Source organism: Aotus nancymaae, unplaced genomic scaffold (assembly GCF_030222135.1).
Source record: "Aotus nancymaae isolate 86718 unplaced genomic scaffold, 86718_ANA_hifiasm-v0.15.2.pri h1tg000088l, whole genome shotgun sequence".
NCBI lineage: Eukaryota > Metazoa > Chordata > Mammalia > Primates > Aotidae > Aotus > Aotus nancymaae.
In genome coordinates, this window is record NW_026988503.1 from 18,359,746 (window position 1) to 18,373,339 (window position 13,594).

The 13,594-nt window shown below is 39.0% G+C and overlaps 1 pseudogene; it reads left to right on the forward strand.

The window, feature by feature from the left end:
• The first annotated feature begins 6,262 nt into the window (after window positions 1–6,262).
• LOC105712337 (magnesium transporter NIPA2-like) overlaps window positions 6,263–13,594 on the forward strand; it is a 41,964-nt pseudogene continuing 34,632 nt past the window's right edge.

The window sequence follows — 13,594 nt, forward strand, 5'->3', positions numbered from 1 at the left end:
AAGATATTCTTGTTTACAAGCACATTTTCATACTTGAGGTTACAAACTCAGAGTTGTGACATGTTTAAGGTCACACAGTCAACTTATGGCAAAGCTGATATGTGGACCAGGTCTACTTATATCTACATATATTTTCAACTTTGCTGTTTTTCAGGAGCACAGGGCTCTGGCAAAGTTCAACAAAAATGATCAAGTACCTCAAACGTAAACTTTGCTTTTAAGGGTAAACAAAACAAAGCAAAGTTATTTTCAATCAACAGAATTTGATTCTTCCTTTACGTCCTTCTTGATGGCCCACTCTGGTTTTCATAACTTATCCTCACCAATAAAAAAAATTGAAATGTGGAAATATTAAAACTGGTGACTACAGACAAATCTTCAATAAATTTCAAATCGTATGTGTATAGTGTGGGTTCTTTTATTGTAAATTTTTTTAGTTTTATTTACTTGTGTATTTGTTTGACCTGCATCATATTCCAGAAATCACTTAAAAGGGCATAGAAATAACCTATCGTGGTATCCTTTTATTGAGCCTCAACATTTGTCAATCAAAAATTAATATAATAATAAGGTAACTGAACAGCTTTCCTTCTTGGTTCCATCTGATGACTTCTGGTGACCCATCACTTCTCTGAATATCCAAGATCTGCCCAAGGCAATGTGGAAAAGTGAGGTCACGGTTAACTATATAATGTAATTATCCAATAAATCAAACACAAACTTCTTGCTTCATTCACACTGCTTATATTTCCACAGAACTGACCCAAATAAGAGCATAAAGATAATTCATTGTAAGGTTTGTTTAGATGCTATAGGTCTTCATTTAAATAACATGGGTTTCCTAAAAGCCTCTCTAAGCAATTGCAAGCCCTTAAAATAACCAGTTCTGTGGAAACTTCTTTGCTTACTCAATCACATGCTCTGGTCACTCAAGCTTTCGTCAGTGAAAATTTGGTATACCAAAGGGAAAAAAAGAAGACATGAAATACTCTCTTTGGCAGGATTTGGTGACTTTAAAATAAAAAGTCAGCATCCCCTCTGCTCCATAAGCTTACAGAGTCACATTCAGTGGCATCTTTTCAAATGACCTGAATTGTATTCCTCACTTCTCTTGATTTATCCCTCAGTTGGCCCCTGCAGAAAAGCATCATTTTTTTTCTCCTGCCCTCCTCTGCTCCATAAGCTTACAGAGTCACATTCAGTGGCATCTTTTCAAATGACCTGAATTGTATTCCTCACTTCTCTTGATTTATCCCTCAGTTGGCCCCTGCAGAAAAGCATCATTTTTTTTCTCCTGCCCTCTGTCTTCTATATTTCATTTCAGGTGTCTATTGAGGCAATGAAAGATAAAGCTCTCTGCTGTCCCTTGTACTAAAGTTCTGTATGGAATCAGTTCACCTGTCTGTCACTCCTCATTAAATTCTTACCCTCTTCATTCACATCCTGATCTTTGAAAATGAACATTTGCTTAATAAATGTTCCCAAGACTAACAGTGCAGAGTGAAAATCCCACACAGCAGTAAATTATTAACTCAGTCACAGAGGGAGTGCCATATATGACTTTTCAGAATGAGTTATTATGTGGATCATCATGTAATTATGAATTTTTCAAGCCATGATAGAGGAAAATTGAATATTTAATATTTTATGGACATATTCTACACTGAGGACATCTTTCAAAATTTTATGATAATTTTTAGAGCAAAGAGCAGAACAAAAGTTACAAAATAATTGCAAACTTGAATATTTAATCACTAGAGACATTGTTGGTTATTTCTCAAATTATATGCTGTAACCAAAGCTGTGAACTTTTAATCATAGTGAATTCAAGTGGGGAAAAAAGTGCACTAAAATCAATGTATAGATATGTTTTGGTTGCTTAAGAAATAAGGATATAGAACTTAATGTTGTCAAATTGAAACTTGGAACATAAATATTCATGTGAGAGAAAATCTTGACTGATTTGTTCTAAATGAGCTGTTGAATAAAAAAAAATTAATGACCCATTTTTAAATGTTCAAAATCAACACCAAGGAATAAACACTAAAATATGTTAAAATTCTTGATTGAAAAGAAAATGGAAAAATTGTCAGTTTTCAAAAACAATGTTTAAAACTGTAGAAACTATTTTATAGCTTTGATAAAAAGATTAAAGGAAAAATAAAAGACAATTTTATGTGAAATATTAAACATAATTTTGTTATGAATTTTCCTATATAATTCATTCAGACTCATACATTCATATGTATAGCATAATATTTAGCACTTCAATTATCATTAATGTTTCAACTTGGAAAATTAGAATATTTAGTGATTCCAAATTATTTCCTAATATGTCTTCCTTGTTGTTGGAGAGAATCATTTGTTTGGTGCAAATGAGGTTCTCAGCCCTAGTTGCACATTGGCATTGCCTAGTCCTACACCCCAGAGATTCTGAATTGACTGCTGAAATGACTGGGCACTGATATATTTTTAAAGCTTCAGAATATTTAGATGATTTCAGATTATTTACTTTAGAATCACTGCAGCATATAGAGCTGCCATCCAGTTTCCGAAGGTCAAAACTTCAGATTTCTAAAATCCCCAGAGAACCAACCTTTTGGGAGCAGTGAGTATATGAGCACTAAAAATATAAAGATGGCAAGAAAATAGTCCTGGCCCTCAAGTCCTTCATAATATAAAGAAATACATGCATAAATAACTGCAATTCAGTGTAATTGCTCCTATTAGAAGTGTGTGTACCAGGTGATATAGCAGTGGAGGCAAAAACTAACATTCAAGGTACAAAGATGAATTTTTTAAACCTGGAATTTAAGAAAAAATTACACTGTTTTATTCATTCATTTATACACTCATTTAGTTGTTTATTCAGCAACTATTTATTCAGTCACTACTATTTTCCAAGTATTATCTCACAGACTATGAAAGGTGATTGGAAATAAGAGGAGTGCATCAGTTAGTTATTGCTATAAAAAACTACCAACCAATTCAAGTGACTTAAAACTATGACTACTTATTTACTAATGGGTTCTGTAGATTGGCAATTTAGGCTGGGTTCAGAATTTTCATGAGAAAAGCATGACTGAGTCACAGAATAACCTCTTAAGAGATTTGAAGAAAGTGAGATTTGATAATGATGCCACTGTACTTGCCTGAAAAATTGAATCTATTTAGTAGAGTGAATCATTTTCTTTAAGAAAAGAGGAAAGAAGGAAAGAAAGAAAGAGAGAGAGAGAAAAAAGCAAAAACCAGATCTATACATTGTAGAAAGTTTTAGGGGGGAAAACACTAGAACAGACTATCAGAGTTGGGACACCAATATTCTGCTCACTCTATCCATTGTTATTTTCTAACTGTGTAAATAGAGAAGGGATGAGCTATTCCTCATCCCATGAGTCTCCCGTTATAGACCCCTTCCTTACTCACTAGAACAACAATCCAGAAGCAGGGTAAAGAAATCTCATGAACCGATATTTATCTGCAACTTATATTAAAGAGAGCAGTGATACAGGAACAGGAGCCCCACAAGGTATGGATTCCCATAGTTTCCTCACTCTCCTCTGCAATCCTGGTACTTCCACGTAGACTGGAGAGTTGGAGGAGGGGAGGCTCAGGACTTTGCACTTCAGTAGGTGGATTGGTGGAAACAGCTCACTGAACACATTTGTGGCCAGTGTATTTTGCTGTTGCTGGTGGTGGTGGTGGTGGTGGTGGTGTCTAGCTCTGTTGCCCAGGCTGGAGTACAATAGTGCTATCGTGGCTCACTGCAACCTCCACCTCCTGGATTTGAGCAATTCTCCCTGCCTCAGCCTCCTGACTAGCTGGAATTAAAAGTGCCCACCACCATGGTCAGGTAATTTTTGTATTTTTGTTTTTTTAGTAGAGACAGGGTTTTGCCATGTTGGCCAGGCTGGTCTCGAATGCTGACCTCAAGATGATCTGCCCATCTCGGCCTCCCAAAGTGCTGGGATTACAGGCATTAGCTACCGTGCCCGGCCAAGGCCACTGTATTCTTAATCAGAATCCAAAGCTATGAAAAGCAATATACGTTGAAATAATCTTAGTGAAGAAAACTTCCAAACATTCTAAAAGAATAAGATTTGCAAAACTGGCAGGAGCAATGATGTGTCTAGTGGGAAGACTAAAAACTGTAAACGGGTCTTTCCAAGTCTTTGTAGGTTTAGTGCATTTCTATGCCCAGGAAGAGTTTCAAGAATGCAAATTTGATGAAACTATTCTGAAATTCATTTGAGAAAGTATTTTTTTAAATATTGCTAAAACGAGAAGAAAAATGTGAATATGGGTGATTTTTTTCTATTCTCTATTTTACAAAAGTTTCCGTGATTTTTAAAGAAATTTATAGTAAAAAATTTAATTTTTGAATATTCAATAAGTAAATATCCAAAATAGTACCAAAGTCTTAATATATACAAATCTATTGTTGAACTAAAAATAATATATTTCTGTTCATGAATCTTTAAAAAACAGATTCTGTCAGTGCTAACCTTGAAAGAGACTGTGCTAGTTTCTGAAGATCCAAAGGTAAATAAGATACAGAAAGTTCTCTATTCTCAAGAAAGTTCAAAATCTTGTGAAAAAAGGAAAGTAAATATAAAATTACAATATGGTGTTCTCAGTGCTAGGATGGTAATACTCACAGCATTCTGTGGGGGCGTATACAACAAATCTTTAGCAAGAGGACACAGAGCTGCAACCTAACAGAGAAAAAGATGAGATAAAGGAGGGGAACATTCACCACTGCGGCTGGAGAAGCAGGCGAGCACCACATCATAAAGGGCCTTTCACATCATGCCAAGGACTGAATCCTCTCTGCACTTAAGCATCAGTGAAGAGGCTGCCAACCCATCAGACTCCCTAATCCTTGATAGCTCTGTGCCTGGAATTACTGCCTGCCTCTAATAGAGAAGTGCACAGGTGGCCATTCCTCAACTGCATTTTCATCAGTAGAGGTAGAGTTTGATCCAAAATAACACTTAGAACTTAGGGCATTAATCATATTGTTTATTTTAAAAATTTAGTATTTACTGGTAAAATCTTATTTTACAAAACAAAAATGCTGACTTGTTAAGATTTCTTTTTATCAACCAGTCATCAAGTTGAAGACATCTAACAACTACCAAGCAAACTGAACAGCGAAAGTGCCATAAGACGTTGGAATATTGAAAGCACCACTTCAAGGATCATTTTTGGACTGAACTCAAAAAAATCCCCTTTCTCCTTTTGCCCAGGGCATGAGGCATTTCAACCAGGCACACATAACTGCAGCAGAGCTAACCTGTACATTGCAGGAAAGAGACAACCATGGCATCTGAAATGTCTGTATTCTTTCTCAGTAGAAATGACCAACTTATGGTGGACAGAGTAGTTCTTTTTCAACGTAATGACATAAGATCACCAGAATTTACAGGGAGAAAAGAATGGAAGAAAGAGTAAGTGTTATAGAACCGACGGTTTCAACAGTGACAAGAAAGGAACCAAAACAGCAAAGGAAATAATGCTGCACGTAGCTGAACTCCACTCCTCCATGAGACTTAAGGCCAACAGGCATGGCCCACATGGTGTGTAATGGTCAGGACTGGCTCAGAGACCAGCCAAGTAAAACGTCAAGATCCAAAAGTAGATCTTTTTATTCCAGTGAAATGTGCCTCTTTATCAGGCAAGCATCACACTGATTAAGCTGTACTCTCAAATCATGCCCTCTAAGTATGTTTTTAAGGAACTCTCAGTGTCCCTAAGGTCAATAAAGAGTCTGTCCCCTTTATAGCTAGTACTTTTCTGATATTTGGAGTAAGAAAAGATTTACTAAAACTTGGCTAAAGTCAAGACGACCCAGGAAATTATTGTTGTTACAGCTGCTGCTAGCATTTATTAGTCACTGCTAGCACTAGAAGCCGACCCATCTTTCCCTTTACTTTGTAGACTCAGCCTGAACTCTTGATAGTATGCACCTGTAAGTAATCTCAGAAAGGATTATTTATTACTTCTCTTGGGTCCAGCAACTCTGCTGGGGATACACAGAATGAACAAGGCAGAGTTCTCACCCTAGTGGAGAATTTAGGCACATCAAAAGGCAACACTGATACATCTTATGAGTCTCATGCCATAGGGCTATGAACTGGATGGTTAAGATTACCAAGGAGAGCCTAACCCTGTGAGATTGCTGGAGGCTTCCAAGAGGATTGGCTAGGTTTAACAGGTGAAAAATGGTAGAAGAGCCTTTAAGACAGAGATAATAGTAGTCATGGGAGCAGAGCACATGACCCATCCAGAGGACTTCAGGCAGGTCAGAGAGGTTGGACCACAAGGTATGAGAGGGGGTCAGGAAGAAAGGAAGGCAGAGCGATAGAGAAAGGACCATGAGCCATTTCCAGAAAACTGAATGATATCCTTAAGTCCAACATAAACCAAGAAACAGTTTTAGGGAAAGGAGTGATGTGACCCTCAAAACTTGTTATTTCAAAAGAAGTTGGATGTGAACATTTTGATAAAAACAAATTGATAAAATCAATTATCTGACTAATTGTCAGAATTCACTGAGCCAACCTTGGCAAAGATATTCCAAATTCTTTGTCTTTTAACCCATGTCAGATCCTCTGAACCTCATTCTTTGAAGCAGTGTGCTTTTTAAAGACATTAGCATATTAGTCAAGCCCTGGCTGGGGAGGTTAGGCAGCATTCATTCTGTATTGGCTGACCTCACAGTGCTGGGTCTTCAGCCTGAGGCTTTTCACTACCCTCTTCTTTGTAGATTAAAATCATGCAATCCACACCCTATTCTTTCTCATTAATTAATTGTGAAACTCACTATCAGAAGTCTTTGGGTATGATGGAACTTGACTGATTGATGGTGATGGGCATCATGCCAATTTTAATGACAGTAAATTCACAGGATGAGTCTTCACCTCCCCTTTTTAATTCAAAAAACTATAATAAAATAAAAATTGCACTATACACTTGCTAAAAATAGCAAGGGAGACTTAATTCAAGACTACTACAGTGGGGAGAGAGATTGAACTCAACTTCACCAAAAGGCACGAGTACTTTAACCCTGAGGTAAGCTGATGGCAAAGTACCAGAAGACATGAAGGGGAGGATAGACAATGTGATTAGGCCGTCTGTGTTTGCTAATTCTCCTTTACAGAAGTTAGGCTCCTATCCCTCCCATCACAGAGACTGGGAGAGGGGTGTTATCACATTCAATGGTTACATTGCGGAAGGACAGTTCACAGCTCAGGGAGAAACACATTTCTAGGTTGTAGAAGATTTACATCCCAGAAAGGCAGAGAATGAATTTATAACTGCAATTTTTCTAAAGTAAAATACTCTAAGTAAAGGGAGGTCAGGGCCCTCGAGTCACCTGACTAAACTTGAGTCAGGCTGAGGAGGACCTTTTGGCCATCTTGGTCAAAATGCACTTCATATCTTATGAGCAGTGTTATTCTTGAGGCAGTATATTTAGAGGGGATTATTGCATTTCTTAGGTGAGTAAAAAATGTCAGCCTCTCAGACTCCAGTTATAACACTGTGTGAGCTATGTTATACTTGCCAAGTTCTGTATTGCCCCAAGTGCTTTTTACTTAAAAGGTATCTAACTCCTATGCTAGTTTCACCTGTGATATCTCTGGGAATGCAAAAAGCAGAGAAGCAAAGGTGATATTGACTGCTGTGCATACTGACAGATTATCACTCCTTAAAAGGAGAGTGGCCATGTACTTTTGTGTCAGCAAACACAAGTCATCTTGCCTACAAAGCTTATTAGACCATGTATGCAAAATGTCTTCAAATCACCTAAAATCAGCTTCACTCCACTTGCTTTTTTTTTTTTTTTTTTCCTGAGTTGGAGTCTCGCTCTGTCACCCAGGTTGGAGTGCAGTGGTGTAATCTTGGCTCACTGCAATTACTGCTTCCTGGGTTCAAGTGATTCTCCTATCTCAGCCTCCCAAGTAGTTGGGACTACAGGTGAACACCACCACACCCAGTTAAATTTTGTATTTTTAGTAGAAACAGGGTTTCACCATATTGGTCAGCCTGGTCTTGAACTCCTGACCTCGTGATCCACCCGCCTCAGCCTCCCAAAGTGCTGAGATTACTGGTGTGAACCACCGCACCCGGCCACTTCCTCTTTAATATTTATTTATTATCCCCTTTATTTCATAAACATTTATGTGCCAGGTCTTGTGGTAGGCATAGACGAAGCACATGCTGTCTTCCAAAACAAACATAAACTGGGCACTCTACCTGTAAAAAACAGGAACTTCCAGTCACCGTAGTTAGCATAATATTAATATGACAACAATAAATATCTACTATTTCTAACAAGCCCTATGCCAAGTACTTTCCATCATTTATATAATCTACTGTTCATAATTGCCTGATGAGTTCAGTACTTTTATTATCAGATCGCTACTTTACAGATGAGAAATCTGAGTCTTACAGTGATTAAACGAATTACCAAAAGGTTAAGTGGCTATGAACAATAGAACAGAAACTTGAAACCAGGTCTGTGTGACTTTAAGCCCTTGCTCTTAATCATTTTATTATGTTCCCTGCTGAATGCTACACAGAGCATTGCACACCTCCTTCATATTTCTGGTGTAAATTCATCATGTATGTATTTATTATGCACCATAGAATTTAGAATCTGTATTGTTAGTGGAAATCCCCCTGTTGAAAGAGAGGGCAAGAAATGATTTCTAAGAAAGGATGACAGTAGCACACGAAGCTTGATACTAAAAACTCACAGTGCTCCCGGAGTACCAGCAGGGAACATGATTTGGTGAAACGAACACTACCACGCATCCATTCTGCCAGGCTTATGATGCTACATACCGGGGTGACAGAGAGTTGTGCATCAGATAACTTCTCTGTCCTGTGGTGTCTTTAGCACCACATGTCCCCAACTTCAAACCATATTCACAATTTTTGCTACATCCACATATCGCCTGCACTATTATTTGTTTAATATTTATCTTCAGATAGACCCACTTTGCAGCATCACAGTGAATGGAGGAAAGACACAGATTTAATTACTGGCAATAACTAGAATAAATATAACACCATCACAATGAGATACTCATCTATGCACTACCTAAGTTCATCTCAAGTGCCACCTTGGGAAGGAATGCTTGTCCTCAGTCTCCTCCTGGTTTCCTCTTTCCCACCTCACTGTAGGCATCATTCTACAGCTTCCAGGCCCAGCTCTCTGGGAGAATGCTCTAGGCCTCTGTTAGTCTCCTTCATTTCTACTCTACCTGCCACCCATTGTGCACATCAATGAGTGTTCAAATGCCATTTCCTCATGGCCTTCATGGGTGACTCACTGAATAGTCTGATGAAATAACTCTCCTTGGAGAGTGCTCATAGGGTAACAGCTATCAGTAATGGAGAATGTGCAATGAGCCAGGCACTGGACTATATATCACTATCTTATTTAATCTTCACAACAGTCCAGGGAGGAAGATACTATTATTATCCCTGTTTTACAGGTGAAGAGACTGAAGCTGGCATTGTGACTATGTAAAAGCAGTTTACCTAATTTGCTTAGGATGCCACAGCTAGTAATTTGCAGGCCTGTCCGCCTTTCAAGTCTACATGTTCTTAATCTGAAACTTGGTCAACTTTTCTATACCACAATGAATGGAAGGCCAGCGTTCAGGCCTATGCTCCATCTTGCAGAAGGTTTGCCCTCCTCATCTCACTCCCCCACCCACCACTACTGCCTTTCTCTGAAGTTCATCTGCCACACATTGCCACAGTTGTCCTTCTAAACCACAAACATAACCCCCTCCCTCCCTCTCTGTCTCTCAAACTCTCCCCATTTTGTCTCTATCTCTCTTTCTCTTTCCCTCATACAAGCACACACACTCCAAGATCTCCAATGGCTGGCTTCCCATTGCCTAAGGGATACAGGATAAGTTGAAACATCTTGCAACCTTCCAAGCTCTTCAAGATCTGGTCACAACCTGACTTTTCTGCACCCTTACTCTCTCAACTCACAGCCATGTTAGATCTCACCCATCTCCCAATAGGCTCTCCTTCCTTCCCCAGGACTCTGGAAAAAGGCAGCTGTGAATGTTACAGGGTCACAATAGAGCACCAGCTGGGGAGTATATAGCCCTGTCTTTGAATTCCAACATCGAGCAAATTAGTTAACTTCTGGGGGCCTTCTCTGTGTTCTGACACATAAGGCACTGACAACACTCCTCCCTTTAAGAATTCGACTGGATGGGTCTAAAGCACTTCAACGGGGCCTGGCCCTTAGCACAGCAATTGGCATCTAGCAAGGATTCAAATACATATTATCATTGTTCCCTCAAAAACTACCTGGAATTGTTTTTTTCTTCTCATTTGGATAAATGTTTATCCATTCTTCAAGCTCAAATAGCATCTTCTCTCTGAAGCCTTTTCCAGTCTCTTCGGGCAATATTAATCCTCCTTCCTCTCTATTTCTCTACAACTCAGCACTGGCCTCAACTATAATACTCAAAGTTGGATTTTAACTGTCTGTCACTTTTTTCCTGCTACCCTTAGACCATGAGCTCTTCAAGAGCCTTTATATCTACCAAGTGCAATGCTCAGCGCGTGGTAAGCTGACAGATGTTTGCTGAATAACCTAACTTGTTCCTCCACCCTCCCAGATGTTGTTTGCATTTCAGTCATGTTACAGAATTAGACTGAAACTTTAGGCACTGAAGCTGGAGCAATGGGGTGTGTATAGAAGGTGAGATCTTCCTTTAAAATCCCCAAACACTTATATCCATTCCCTATGTATAAAGCCGTTTTTGTTCCAGAATCATTGTCTGCAAATTATATTGGTCTTCCCTGAGAAACATGAGGGAATTTTTGTGACAGGAAAAGATAATGCTTACAAAACCTTTTCATTGTAAACGTTGCTTATTTATGAATTCTTACAGGAAAGGAACCCTCTGGATGCTGGCACGTGTGAGAAGCCATCACCCCCTCCAATTTATAATGAATGAATGTTGGAGTAAACCTCTTCATTAACTAGATGGAGAAAGAAATTTATGCTCCAAAGTAATCCCTCATCTCTTCAGCACAAAAACCCCAAAGATTCTATTTCCTTAACATTCTCTCTAATGGGACAGACCTTTGCTGACCGGCTGGGCACAGGCATGACTTCTGCAGGTAAACTCCGTGAAGCTCGAAGCCCAAAGCAAACACACAGCAACACTGCCTGGAAGCCAGTGGGTGGCCTTGGCTGGTGAAAGCCCGTCCTTCAAGCAACTGAGGCAGGAGCCCATTAAAGGTGTTAATTTTACATGATGTGGCACAGCAAGTTTATAAATAAATAACAAATGAACATTCCCCACGGTTCCTCTCCTCTGAGTTTCTGTGTACCTGCTGCAGGCCTGGCAACAGCAGGAGCCACTCAGATGCCAGATCCGGAATTGCCCTTCAAAAAGTAAAGAAGGAGGCATTTCTGTCACCAGGACTTGATAAGTTTTGACACTTTCGTTGCTGGATCCAGCTACCTTTGAAAGATTTCTACTAATTCATCCTCTGTGGTTGGATGTGCTCAATTTAAGATTATTATCATAAGCTACAAGAACAAAACACAGATGTTAGAGTTTCAGAAAAATGTACTGTTGGGGACCATTAGTAAAAAATACTGTTTAAAATATATAACATATGTAACTATTAAATACATAAAAATCCTATGTACCAAGAGGCAAAACATGATGAAAGTTGTTGAATATTTTAAATACCTATATTGCTGCATAAAATGGTTCTTTGCAGTAGAATTTTCTATTGCAGGAGATTTATGAAATTTTGTCAAAGTGGTAGATCATGCTGAAGTCAGGGGAAATACTAGCACACTTTAAGGTTGCTTCCTATTTTTAATTAAGTTTGAAACTGCATCTTTGCACTTGTGAGCGTGCATATAAATATATGTAAGTGCAGATGTGATTAACAATAACGCTGATCTATGCAGACATTCAAATTCACTCACAAAGTGGCCCCCTCCCACTACAGAGAAAATTACTTAATTGAGGCTGGGTCTGTGTAATCATAATGAAATAGATGTAGAGCGGCAAAACTTGACCAGCATGGTTCACCCTCATTTATTTTAACAGCCTAAAAGGAAAAAATTGAACAAGCTATTTTGTGTCCGGACCTGGATTTCCAGCACAGAGATGAATCACGACAACCAACTGTTATGGTGCTCGTCATGTTGACCCATGTCAACCAAAGTGGAGACTGATTGAGCTTGGGTAGGTTGGCTGAAGTCCATCTAATTCTTATTCTGAGGGACTAAGACAGGGAAATGAGCTCAAAGGTACCCTTGAGAACAAACTGGGGCCCAAGTTACTCAAGAGTCCAAGCCGGGCACGGTGGCTCACGCCTGTAATCCCAGCACTTTGGGAGGCCGAGGCGGGTGGATCACGAGGTCAAGAGATCGAGACCATCCTGGTCAACATGGTGAAACCCCATCTCTACTAAAAATACAAAAAATTAGCTGGGCATGGTGGTGCGTGCCTGTAATCCCAGCTACTCAGGAGGCTGAGGCAGGAGAATTGCCTGAACCCAGGAGGCGGAGGTTGCGGTGAGCCAAGATCACACCATTGCACTCCAGCCTGGGTAACAAGAGCGAAACTCTGTCTCAAAAAAAAAAGAGTCCAAAATACTAAGCAAGTATTAACAAGCTTGGACAACCAAGGGCAAATGATAAGGTCAGGTGCACAGTAGTAAAAGTCTAAGTAAAGGAAGGCAGAGCAAAAAGAAGCAAAACGAAAGCAAGCAGTGGGCTCTCTGAATACAACTTGAGTTCTTTTTCTCCATAAGCTGCTCCCCTGTCCACCTCCATTCTTCTGGATCAACCTCTCCTTTGAATTTCCATAGTACCTGGAGTTCATATCACATCACCTAGCACGTAATAATGTACATGTATGTGTTTGTTTTCATCCTAACTCGATTTACTTGTTTAGAGGTCAGTAACTATATCTCACATATCTGTGTTTTCTCCAGGGTCTAGCACAGCTTTATGTATATTAAATTTTCAGTAATTGCTCATTGGTTGAGTCCATATCAAGTGATTTTTGGCCTCAAGCCACATCCATTTTTCCTCCATCATGTCGAGTCTACATATCTGTTCCAATGTTCCCACAAAGCATATAAACATTATACTCTAAAATACATGAGGGTACGTTTCTATTTATTCGACATGTTTTTTCCTGTAGCTTTTCAATACAATCATGCATGCAGAACCAACTAATTTTTCTGATAACTACATAAAATTTCATGGTGTGGCTCCATCACACAATTTACTTATAGGCATATCTCATTTGGTTGTGTTTCTGCTTTATCGTGCTTTATTGTACAGATATTGCATTTTTTAAAATAAATTGAATGTTTGTGGCAACCATGTGTCAATCAAGTTTATCGATGCCATTTTTCCAACAGCATGTGCTCACACGTGTCTGTGTCACATTTTGGTAATCCTCACACTATCAAACTTTTTCATTATGATCTTATTTGTTATAGTGATTTGTGATGGGTAATCCAGCCTTGATGGTATTATTGTACTTATTTTGAGGTGCCATGAATTGTGCCT